The sequence below is a fragment of the Neolamprologus brichardi genome, chromosome 14 (genome assembly GCF_056152115.1).
Source record: "Neolamprologus brichardi isolate AB-2024 chromosome 14, ASM5615211v1, whole genome shotgun sequence".
NCBI classification, from domain to species: Eukaryota; Metazoa; Chordata; class Actinopteri; order Cichliformes; family Cichlidae; genus Neolamprologus; species Neolamprologus brichardi.
This window is the reverse complement of record NC_142117.1, coordinates 7,676,948-7,689,781: the sequence shown is the minus strand read 5'-3', so window position 1 is coordinate 7,689,781 and position 12,834 is coordinate 7,676,948. Positions and strand designations below refer to the sequence as shown.

General features: G+C 47.0%; 1 pseudogene; it reads right to left on the bottom strand.

Annotated features, from left to right (window-relative positions):
- Positions 1–2,742: 2,742 nt before the first annotated feature.
- On the bottom strand, positions 2,743–3,351 carry LOC148098792 (uncharacterized; annotated as a pseudogene).
- Positions 3,352–12,834: the final 9,483 nt, after the last annotated feature.

Sequence of the window (12,834 nt, the reverse complement as noted above, 5' to 3'; positions counted from 1 at the left end):
TGGGGATTCGTTCACTGACTGATCGGTCGTGACTGAGCGTGTAGTCTCTGTGATGTGTAGTCATCCAACACTGACTCTTGGGAGGAGGAGACAGCAGGGCCTTGTTGGGAGGCCCCACTACTCCAGTGATTCACTCCATGGGAGATTTGCCACTAGAGCACACTTGTGATGACAATATGCTCAGCATTTGACCAAGTGATGAAAATTGATGGTCAAATGGTACGCCCTGACATAGCCACATTTTGTGTTGATTAGATACAGACTGTATTGAGTGAGTCATGACACCCTCATGGAAGAGGAACACACAGTTGCTGGTGCCAAAAAACTGCATGAAAATGATTTTTCAGGTAGCACATTATAACCCCATAGCGGAGAATATGACAAAACTCTTGAGCGAATAATGGCTGATTTTATTGGCTGGGCAGCCACCAGAATGTGCAGCTGATGCTTCCTGCCGGAAGTATCAGCTGGACATTCCAAAAGCACTATTGTGCCCATTACCATTAATGGATATCCTGTTTGAGCACACTGGCATGAACCTCATCACGCCATTTCACGGGAGTGCACGTGGATATGGCTTTGTAATTATTTCTAATTGATTATGCAACTCGATATCTCAAAGCAGTGCCACTGCACACCATTTCTGCAAAGAGTGTGGCACAGGTGCTCTTTAAGATGATCTTCCAAGTTGGGATCCCAAAACAGATTCTGACTGACCAGATCATTTCATTCATGTTGAAAGAACTGTAAGAGTTACTGGGCATTAAATCTGTTCGGACCAGTGTCTACCAACCTCAGAATGATAGGTTGGTGGAGCAGCTGAATAAGACTTTAAAGTCTATGATTTGTAAGTTAATTCACTGGGATAAATGCAATTGGGATCACAGGATAGACCGTCTGTTGTTTGCAGTGTGGGAAGTGCCTCAGGCCTCCATAGGTTTTCCTTCCTTAGAGTTGCTGTTCGGTAGGAAGCCACAGGAGGTGCTGGACCTGATTAAAGCAAAATGAATGAATGAAATTTAATACATCCCACACCTGAGAGCAAAGGTGCACACATTGGGGAGGTTATCACAGGAAAATTTGCTCCAGGCCCAGGAATGTCAGCAGCGCCTGTACAAAGAGGCTAGACTCGGGCAATTCTCACAGAGAGACAAGGTGCTTATATTGCTCCCTTCTTGTAGGTCAAAGGTACTTGCCAAGTGGTGAGGACCATTCGTGGTCACACAGCCAGTGGGAGACATTGACTATGAAGTGGAGAGGTCAGACTGGGGTGGAGCCATACAGGTATATCACCGCAACCTCTGAAAAGCAAAGAGTGGCTGAAACCGCTTCTCTGGTGAGTCTGATGAAGGAAAGAGATGAGTTGGGGCTGGAGGTGCCAAATTCCACTATTCCCGCCTCCCTCTATTGTGTTAACCATCTTACATAGGCCCAGAGAGTGGAAGTTGCTATACTGCAACATCCATCCATCCATACAGCCATCCATTTTCTTCCGCTTATCTGGAGCTGGGTCGCTCGGGCAGCAGCCCAAGCAGAGAAGCCCAGACCTCCCTCTCCCCAGCAACCTCCTCCAGCTTATCCGGGGGAACACCAAGGCGTTCCCAGGCCAGCTGAGAGATATAATCTCCCCAGCATATCCTGGGTCTGCCTCGGGGCCTCCTCCCAGTGGGACATGCCTGGAAAGCCTCGCCCAGGGGGCACACTTGTCAGATGCCCGAACCACCACAACTGGCTCCTTTTGATACTGGAACAGTGTTTTTCAAATGTGTTCTCCCCCCAACCAGTTGTACCTCGCTTTTAGAGCACCCTGGCTTAAAAGTATGTTCACATCCCCATAGGTTACCTGAACAAAAAGGCAAACAGTTCAGAAGGAATTGGCTGCTATGCTGGAGAGGGGAGTAATAGAAGAATCCCAAAGTGCGTGGTTTTGCCCCGTTGTTCTTGTAGTGAAGATAGATGTGTCTATACAGTTCTGTATTGACTAGGTGAATGAGGTGTCACAGTTGGATGCTTATGAATGAATGAATGAATGAATGAATGCTTTATTGGCCATATGCAGGTTGCCCCGCAGAGGAATAGGACACCCCCCCCGACTTACACACACAACAAAGACATCACATGGGAATACAAGTCGGAGATCGGCAGCGTTACAGAAAAACACTGAAAAGTACACAACAATGGGAAAGTACAAGAGGAAAAAAAGAGACCACTACTCATGCTGCGCACCTATGGGAAGACAGCATGAGAAGAAGAAAAAAAAAAACTCCTCTGCAGAGAGAGCACATAAATGTCCACATTACAACATTGGAGCACGTGACAAGCCACAGGGTTGGGTAGGGGGTGAGGAGTAATCCGAAGGAAACACAGCAGTCATCCTGCACAGCGCTACCGTTCCAGCGCGGCACACAGACCCGCCATCTTCCCCCACAGGAAACAAGCATCGAAGGCATTTGGAAAGGGAGGGGGATGAGTGCGTGCTTATCAGTGTAAGTGTATGTGTGTGCGTGTCCAGAGTTCAGCTGAGACAGTCTCCTTCGCCCTATCAGGCTAAGTAAACAGTCCGCTAGCCAACCCAGGTGGCCTTGCATGGGATGGGAAGAATAGTCATCACACAGTCGTTATCAGGAGTTGTTTTTGTTCGGCTCCAGGCTTGGACCGCAGCTGGCGCCGTGGTGTCCGCATGTTGAAGTTGATGATTTTTCTTTTATGCGAGCAGCTCAGGAGAATTTTCAAAGCTATTCTTTAACACTCTGACACTGGTCTCTCAATCTCCCGTTGGAGAGCCGCGAGCCTCCCCAAGATGGTATCAAACTTCCGTTCCGTGGTGTTGTCCTCCTTTTGATTCTGAGACCCCACAACTGCAGTGAGCCGTTCTGCGATGTGATCTAACTTTCGCTCAAGGGTCTCATTTTGAGCAGGCCTCTCTTTGATGTAACCCAACATACGCTCAATGGTGTTATTTTGAGCCTTCACGGCAGCTGTAAGCGTCTCCAAGGTGTTAACCATGCTGCGTTCGTTGTGAGAGGTCACGCCTCGTCCCATCGCTTCAATTCCAGCGGGCAGCCTTGGGGGGGTTTGAACAGCCGGTTCCACTCTCTTAATTCTCTGATAAGCCAGGGCCAAGCCAGCTCCGATCAGCAAGAACCCTGTTACCATGGTTCCGAATAGGTAGATATCTTCAGCGTCCTCGATAGACAGTCCCGCCAGGCACATGAACCTCCAGTTCTGCCACCCGTCCATCGTGTATCCGGCAGGGAAAGTCCCTCCAAGGCACTCGGGCTCTCCCGAGCCCAGACTTCTCGTTGAGAAAAGGGTGTCAATAGCATTCAGAGACCAGTTGATCAAATCCATAATTCTCTTTTAGGTTTTAGAGAACGACAGTGAGAGACTATTCGAGGGAAAGTAATACACACGAGACAAGACAAGGACACAAGAGGCTAAGCACGGGAGATAAGGGGAAGGAGGAGAGGAGAAAAAGTGTGACCACCTTCGTCAAGAGCCAAGCCAAGCCATGCCCAGGGTTGACGAGCTCCTGGACCGGTTAGGGACCGTTTTTTTTTCACAACACTAGATTTAACCAAGGGCTACTGTACCTCTTTTATCACACTTCCTTTCTGTTGGACCAGGTATTACATCCATACGCTGCCTATGCTGCTGCCATCAATAGCAACACTTGAGCAGAGTCTGTGCAGTGGGTGGCCATGGTCCTGCAGTCCCGCAGGAGCGGCTCACAGCCTACCCAAAGAAGTGTGCAGTTGGATGGAAGAAGGTACAGTATCTGGATACCACCTGGGAGGTGGGCAGGTGCGTCCACACAGGGAGAAATCTACAGCCATTGCATCCAGCCTGCGTCCCATCCCACCCCACTTTGCAGTTATTTATTTGTAAAAAATGTTTGGAATCATGTATGATTTTCGTTCCACTTCTCACGTGTACAGCACTTTGTATTGGGCTTTCACGTGGAATTCCAATAAAATAGATTCATGTTTGTGGCTGTAATGCAACAAAATGTGGGAAAGTTCAAGGGGGCCAAATACTTTTGCAAGCCACTGTATATAAAATGCACTGGCGTTCAATTGGAATGGCACTAAGACCATCTTCTCCAAAGGGTCTCGTTGCTGTAGTTCTGGTCAGCACCCAAGTATGATTAATATTTCTTTCTTTTCAGCTGTTTGGCTCATTAGGAGTACTTTTCAGTAAATTGTTCAACCACTTCTCTCCTTGAAAATTGAGAATTTTAAATATAACAGAATCATAACAAAAAGTAGGATTTTAACAATGATCTATTAATTCTTCAAGGACCAAATATCACGCAGCCCTTTTCTAGAATGCTAGTTACAGTTGGGTAATATACAAAGGTCTCTGAAAATATGAAAGAACTGAAAAAAGAAATGCAGGGGAAGGTTTTCACACTTCATGATGCTGTCACTTTTCATACAGTCTGTTATGTTTGCTTGCCTTTTTAACAGATTAAGCTGTTATATCAAATCCAACCTGACTACACTACATTAGGGACACCTGGGTTTTAATGTTAGTTTCTTTAAAGTTTGCTATATTTTAAAGCTTCAAAAAGTCATATGCACTAGAAACAGGATAACAAGGGTCCACCTATTGTCATTCTGTCCTTATTGACACAACCCAAAATAAAGACCACATACCAGAATAATTTGTTTTTTCTCAAAAAAGGGGCTTTAATAGCCTCAGTAGGCAAAATATTTACAGAGCTGCTCAGACCCCTTTCCTCTATTAGCGAACAGTTGTCTTTGTGTAAGAGAGTGAGGGGGAACAGTTGCTCTGAGACTTCAGTGTGTGGTCTTTCTTCCAAACAGACAACAGACTCTGAGCCAAAGAGCCTGTAAGCCAGATATCTAAGCCTGTGGACAAGCAATCACTGAGTCATTTGTATTGATCATCAGTCCTATCAGCTCATGGTGATTATTTTAAATTCCTGCTTTTAAATGGGAAAAGTGTGCTGCTTAAAGGAAAAAGGGTGAAAGGATGATAGCGCTGCAGCGCAGCTATAACTATTTGATCTTGATTCCTTTGTAGTAACTCTAATTCAGTTTGTCAGTTTGACATTCAGGACACAAAATACAGGCAAGAGAAGACATGTCATTAGACAAATACACAACGACAGACAGCTTCACAGGGAGGGTACAATAACATGAAGAGCTGTCCAAACTAATTCAGTTCAGCAGCACTGAAACAAATACTATCTGTTCACTTCCCTATGCTTAGCCAAAGCGCTTAAATCACAAACAGAAGTTTGGTTTGAAACTTGAACACTCATATGCCCACCATCCGCAGTTCGTAACAGAAATAAGAATGGTTCAGTTCTGAGTGTCCAAGTAAGTTAAAGTTACTTGGACACTCACGATGTGCTGGTATTGACAATAATAGTGATATTTAAAAATGGGGGGAAAAAATATCACAAAGCATTAAAATTATGCATGTGACAATATAAACAATCCAGGACCAGCACAGTCTGAGTGTGTAGTCAGTTTATCAGTTTATCACTTTTCTCTTTCAGAAACAACTTTACTCCTATCTCAGTTCATTTGCAGACTGGAGGACTAAAGGATGGTGACATTGCTAAAAGCATTCACTTTTCTGTAGCACATTTCTATCCCACTGCTTGTTGTGTTGTTGAATAAAGTGCTAAAACTAGTAAGTAATTCATTCTTAATTTCATTAACATTGTTTTTCTAGTTTTTTTCTTTGCTTCTACAGCATTTGAGCTAAGACCATAGACGTTAGATGAGCATAGTATCAATGTCATGTGCTTTAAACGTCATATTTTCAAGTGTCAGTGTTATTCTGCATTTCATTTGCCAAAGAAGTCAGACCAGTAATGATGCATTCCAGTAGTAAAATCAGAAAAGCAAGGAGAAACATGATTGCTTTTGCTTCTTAGCAAGGTAAAGCCATTCATGCATCGCTAGCAATGCAGCACAATGCTTTCCCCCCTTTTTTGGCACCTAAAAACACCACCGCACCACATTCATGGATCGACCCAGGACATTCCTGTGTATATGGCTTATTTAATGAGTCACAATAGCCGTACAGTTTAAAAGTTTTACAATTTTACTAATGTTGACAAGCACTGCTGCTACTGCTGGATTGTAAAGTGAGGGTTGGTAGGGCTGCTGTGACTTTCTAGGTTGGAAACTTGTGTTCCAGATGAAAATTACAACTACTAACTCAGAAATTCCAGCTTCTGTGCTATTAGCATTTTAGCTACTGGTATATACGTTTTCTGAGGCAAAGGCAAAAGTCGCATTGTGTGGACAAAAGGCTGGAGTGCTAAGTTAGATACTAATGCTCGTTAGCTTGGTTGGCATTCATTCTGGAACCATATGACTGCAGAGCAGACTGTATTTTAGCATCATAACATCCATCCATCCATCTTCATCCGCTTTATCCGGGGCCGGGTCGCGGGGGCAGCAGCCTAAGCAAAGAGGCCCAGACCTCCCTCTCCCCAGCCACCTCCTCCAGCTCATCCGGGGGAACACCAAGGCGTTCCCAGGCCAGCCGAGAGATATAATCTCTCCAGCGTGTCCTGGGTCTGCCCCGGGGCCTCCTCCCGGTGGGACATGCCTGGAACACCTCACCCAGGAGGCGCCCAGGGGGCATCCTTGTCAGATGCCCAAACCACCTCAGCTGGCTCCTTTCGATGTGGAGCAGCAGCGGCTCTACTCTGAGCCCCTCCCGGATGGCCGAACTTCTCACCCTATCTCTAAGGGAGATGCCAGCCACCCTTCGGAGGAAGCTCATTTCCGCCGCTTGTATCCGCGATCTCGTCCTTTCGGTCACTACCCACAGCTCGTGGCCATAGGTGAGGGTAGGGACGTAGATCGACCGGTAAATTGAGAGCTTCGCTTTTACACTCAGCTCCCTCTTCACCACGACGGACCGGTGCAGCGTCTGCATTACTGCAGCTGCAGCCCCAATCCGTCTGTCGATCTCCGGCTCCCTTCTCCCATCACTCGCGAACAAGACCCCGAGATACTTGAACTCCTCCACTTGGGGCAGGACCTCATCCCCACCCTTTTCCGGCTGAGAACCATGGCCTCAGATTTGGAGGTGCTGATCCTCATTCCCGCTGCTTCACACTCGGCTGCGAACCGCTCCAGTGCGAGCTGGAGGCCCTCACCCGATGAAGCCAACAGAACCACATCATCCGCAAAAATCAGAGATGAGATCCTGAGGCCACCAAAGCGAAAGCCCTCCGCCACTTGGCTGCGCCTAGAAATCCTGTCCATAAAAATTATGAACAGAACCGGTGACAAAGGGCAGCCCTGGCGGAGCCCATCACCCACCGGGAACGAGTCCGACTTATTGCCGGCAATGCGAACCAAGCTCTTGCAACGGTTGTATAGGGATCGAATGGCCCGTAGCAATGGGCCAGACACCCCATACTCCCGCAACACCTCCCACAGGACACCCCGAGGGACACGGTCGAATGCCTTCTCCAAGTCCACAAAACACATGTAGACTGGTTGGGCAAACTCCCATGCACCCTCAAGTATCCTCGAGAGGATGAAGAGCTGGTCCAGTGTTCCGCGGCCAGGACGAAAACCGCATTGTTCCTCCTGCATCAGAGGTTCGACTAGCGGACGAACTCTCCTTTCCAGCACCCTGGCATAGACTTTCCCTGGGAGGCTGAGGAGTGTGATCCCCCTGTAGTTGGAACACACCCTCCGGTCCCCCTTCTTAAAGATGGGGACCACCACCCCGGTCTGCCAATCCACGGGTACTGCCCCTGATCTCCACGCAACATTGCAGAGGCGTGTCAACCAGGACAGCCCTACAACGTCCAGAGCCTTCAGGAACTCGGGGCGGACCTCATCAACACCAGGGGCTCTGCCACCAAGGAGTTGTTTAACTGCCTCTGTGACCTCGCCCCCGGAAATTGGCGGGTCATTCCCCTCATCCCCAGACTCTGCTTCCTCCTCGGAAGACGCGTCAGTGGGATTAAGGAGGTCCTCGAAGTATTCCTTCCACCGCCTGACAATTTTCTCAGTCGACGTCAGCAGCGCTCCGCCAGCACTATACACAGTGCAGGTAGAGCACCGCTTTCCCCTCCTGAGACGCCTGACGGTTTGCCAGAACCTCTTCGAGGCAGTCCGAAAGTCTTTTTCCATGGCCTCTCCGAACTCCTCCCACACCCGAGTTTTTGCTTCAGCCACTGCCCGAGCCGCATTCCGCTTGGCCTGTCGATACCTGTCGGCTGCCTCCGGAGTCCCACAGGCTAACCATGCCCGATAGGACTCCTTCTTCAGCCTGGTGGCTCCCTTCACCTCTGGTGTCCACCATTTGGTTCGGGGATTACCACCACGGCAGGCACCAACCACCTTGCGGCCGCAGCTCAATGCAGCAGCTTCGGCAATGGAGGCGCTGAACATGGTCCATTCGGACTCGATGTCCCCCGCCTCCCTCGGAATGCTGTTGAAGCTCTGCCGGAGGTGTGCGTTGAAGATCTCGCGGACTGGGGCCTCTGCTAGTCGTTCCCAGCACACCCTCACTACGCGTTTAGGTGCACCAGGTCTGTCCAGCGTCCTCCCCCGCCACCTGATCCAACTCACCACCAGGTGGTGATCAGTTGACAGCTCAGCCCCTCTCTTTACCCGAGTGTCCAGAACATATGGTCGCAGGTCTGGTGATACGATTACAAAATCGATCATCGACCTACGGCCTAGAGCGTCCTGGTGCCACGTGCACTTATGGACACTCTTATGTTCGAACAAGGTGTTCGTTATGGCCAAACTGTGATTAGCACAGAAGTCCAATAGTCAGTTTACCCTGCCCGGGATAGGGTTACCAGGGCCGCGCCCTGGAGCCAGGCCCGGGGAGGGTGCCCGAGGGCGAGCGTCTGGTGGCCGGGCCTTAGTCCATGGGGCCCGGCCGGGCACAGCCCGAAGAGGAGACATGGACCCATCCTCCCGCAGGCCCACCACCCGCAGGAGGCGCCATAAGGGTCGGGTGCATTGTGTGCCGGGTGGCGGCCAGGAGCGGAGGCCCTGGCGGACTGACCCCCGGCTGCCAAGACTGGCAATAGGGACATGGAATGTCACCTCTCTGGTGGGGAAGGAGCCTGAGTTAGTGTGTGAGGTTGAGAGGTACCGGCTAGATATAGTCGGGCTCACCTCTACGCACGGCTTGGGCTCTGGAACCAGTCTCCTGGAGAGGGGCTGGACTCTGTCTCAGTCTGGAGTTGCCCCTGGTGAGAGGCGGCGGGCTGGGGTGGGTATTCTAATATCTCCTCGGCTTGCTGCCGGTACGTTGGGGTTTTTCCCGGTGGACGAGAGGGTTTGTTTCCTGCGCCTTAGGGTCGGGGAACGGGTCCTGACTGTCATCTGCGCTTATGCGCCGAGTGGCAGTTCGGAGTACCCAGCCTTCTTAGAGTCCCTGGGGGGGGTGCTGGAAGGTGCTCCACCTGGAGACTCTGTTGTCCTGCTGGGAGACTTCAATGCTCACGTGGGTAACGACAGCGAGACCTGGAGGGGCGTGATTGGGAGGAACGGCCTCCCTGATCTGAACCCGAGCGGTGCTTTGTTATTGGACTTCTGTGCTCCTCCGTGAATCGCAACCTTATCGTGGTGGAGGGGTTTGTGTGTCCCAGGGATCCCAGGGGCTATGTTGTCTGGGGGCTTTTGCCCCCTGGTAGGGTCTCCCATGGCAAATTGGTCTTGGGTGAGGGACCAGACAAAGAGCGATTCAAAAGACCCTTATGAAAAAACCACCGAGGGAACATCATAACATTTTATGAACAAAATTATTGACTATTGTTTATACTGGTTAGAATAAAAGTACTTGTCTTAATAGGGATAACAGTGAATAAATAAGTGGTATTAATCCTCATCCTACTGACTAGAGTCAGTGCATATTCCAGAGATATATTTTTTGTAATAGTGTTTTTTATAATATTATTTCTGTGACTTTGTCAGTCAGTTTGTTCCTAACGATTTAAAATAAAAATGTTGTGTGGCGCCCAGGAACATTTATCAAAAGCACTCAATTATGTCATTTTAATAAAATGAACTCTTCCTTCGCTTAATGTTTACAGTGAGTCCTAAATGATTGAGGCACAGTATCCAGGGAGGTAGGGGAATTTCATCAGTCATTTTAAAGAAAAGAACTCAGATGTCATCACTGCTGTCATCATCTGGATCTGAAACGTACCACACTGGAAGAAGAAGAGCTCGACCATGCCATGGTCGTGCCACACATGAAAATGAGAGCTTAGACTGCTACAGCATAGGTCTTGGCAGGGATCACCCTCCAGTGACTGTCCAATGTCCAGCTGGAAGATCTACTCTACTTGTTACCTCTGCTCTTCAATCACAGACAAGATGGCAGCATTTGTGTGCTTCTCCTGTGTTGGTCAAGTTACTTGAAAATAGTAATTAGTTACTATTTACTGTTTATTACTATTTACTGATTATTACTCTAAGAAAGTAATCCTATTACTTTATTGATTACTTATTTTCCAATATAATTAGTTAATTTATTATTTAGTTACTTTTTAAAAACATGATACACAACCTGAGCATCTAATAAAGCAATAGACCTTTCAGCCCAATTATATTTTTTCTGCATAATCCATCATATAAAATTTAATCAAATGAAAAAGTCTCTTTTTAAAACTTGTTTTATTAGTTTTAATCTTTTAACTTTATGCACATTGCATCAAGCATAAATTACATTATATGTAGCTGTCTTTAACTGGAAGAAATTCTTTAACATTTAAACCTATTGTTTTGCATATTCCAGCATATAAAATAAAATATTTTTTCTGTATTCAGCAGCACTAAGTCCTGTTGTTCTTAAATCTGTTTTCACCTGTTTAGCAGGAGGTGGGCCATCATAGATTTGCCCGGTGGCACAGCGGTCATGTCATTGGGTGGATCCGGGGATTTCTGTGTGAATTTCACATTCCTTTGGCTCAGTGCTAGGTGCTTGTTCAGAACAGAAGTTTAATTTTTTCACTGTAGAATGCGTTTTCTTCCCATGCAGAGTTTACAGCGGACGCTAATGTTTTTGTCACTTTTTACGGAATCAAACTCAAAGCAGTGTCAGTACTTCCAAGCTTTAAACGCTGCTTGGTAATACTCTCTCCCACACCCCATATTTTCCATTGTTGGTCCACACACGTCTGTTGCTGCCACAGACAACGTTGTCTCACAAACAAAATCAAAGTTTAGTGATGCAGTAATGCAGTAACGCAGCATGCTTACGGGAAAGTAACAGTAATCTAATTACTTTTTTGCAATAGTAATCCCTTACTTTATATGTTACATGAAAAAAGTAATAAGCATACAGTAAGTTACTGCACATCTCTGCCTGTCACGTGCCAAAAATTGACTTGAGCATAGCATGAGGCAAAATGGGCTCTATAAATGCCTGTAGTTATAGTGTTTAGCTTCAGCTTTAGTTATTTCCACTCCCTATACAATCATAGGGAGAGCTTGATTCACATTGCCAGCGATAACTCAGTGTCTTCCAGGGCTGCCTTTCATCACAATTCTACTCATAATATTTATGGACAGAATTTCCAGGCTGTGGTGAGTAGAGGGTTTGATAATCTCAGGAATCCCATCTCTGCTTTTTGCACATTATCTGAATCTTTTAGCTTCTCTGAAACATGCCCTTCAGCTTGCAGTGATGCAGTTTGCAGCTAAGTGTGAGGTGGATGGGATGAGAATTAGCACCTCAAACTCTGATGCCATGGCTTTAAACTGGGAAATTGCCTTCTCCGAGACAGGGACAAGCTGCTACCCCAAGTAGAGGATTGTAAGCATCTTGGGGTCTTGTGCACAAATAAGGGAAATAGGAGCGAGGGGTTGACAGACTAATTGGTACTCCATCTGCCATAATGCAAGTCCAGTGCAAGTCTTCTGTGATAATAAAAGAGAGCTGGCTCTGAAGTCAGCAGCACGGTGGCACGGTGGTTAGCACTGTTGCCGCACAGCAAGAAGGTCCTGAGTTCAATTCCAACATCAGGCCGGGGTCTTTCTGTGTGGAGTTTGCATGTTCTCCCCGTGTTTGCGTGGGTTCCCTCCGGGTACTCCGGCTTCTTCCCACCGTCCAAAGACATGCAGGTTGTGGGGATAGGTTAATTGGATAATCCAAATTGTCACTAGGTGTGAATGTGCAAATGGATGTGAGTGCGAATGGTTGTCTGTCCCTGTGTGTTAGCCCTGCGACAGACTGGCGACCTGTCCAGGGTGTACCCCGCCTCTCGCCCTATGACAGCTGGGATAGGCTCCAGCGCCCCCCGCGACCCTGAAAAGGATAAGCGGAAGCGAATGGATGGATGGATGGATGGATGGCTCTGAAGTCGTCTAGTTGTAATTTGATCTACATTCCAGTATGTCACCTCTGGTCACAAGCTCTGGGAAGTGACTGAAAGAATGAGATCATGGATGGATATTTTTGGGAATCACCTTTTCTCAATGCAGCCGTTTACACAGATCGCGCTATTTTGCTGGATGAATTTGCAGCATTTATTTATTTATAAGTAATACCAAAATCAAATATAGTAAATAAGCTTTTAAGAAATAACGTTTTTTTGTTTTACAAAATATGGTAAATGAATTTTAAATTTGAATAATAACAATATTAAAAATAATAGCAATAATATTAATATCTTTAGATGCAGTACAGTAAGCTGGGGTCCTAGTTAGGTGTCTGAAAGCCATAGATGAAACCAGTCATCATGTATTTCATTACCTACACTTTTAGGTTTTTAATATATTTTTTATGTGAGAGAAAAGATCCAAAATGAGATCAAATATAATTAACAACCTCATTCCACAGCCTCAGAACCTATAA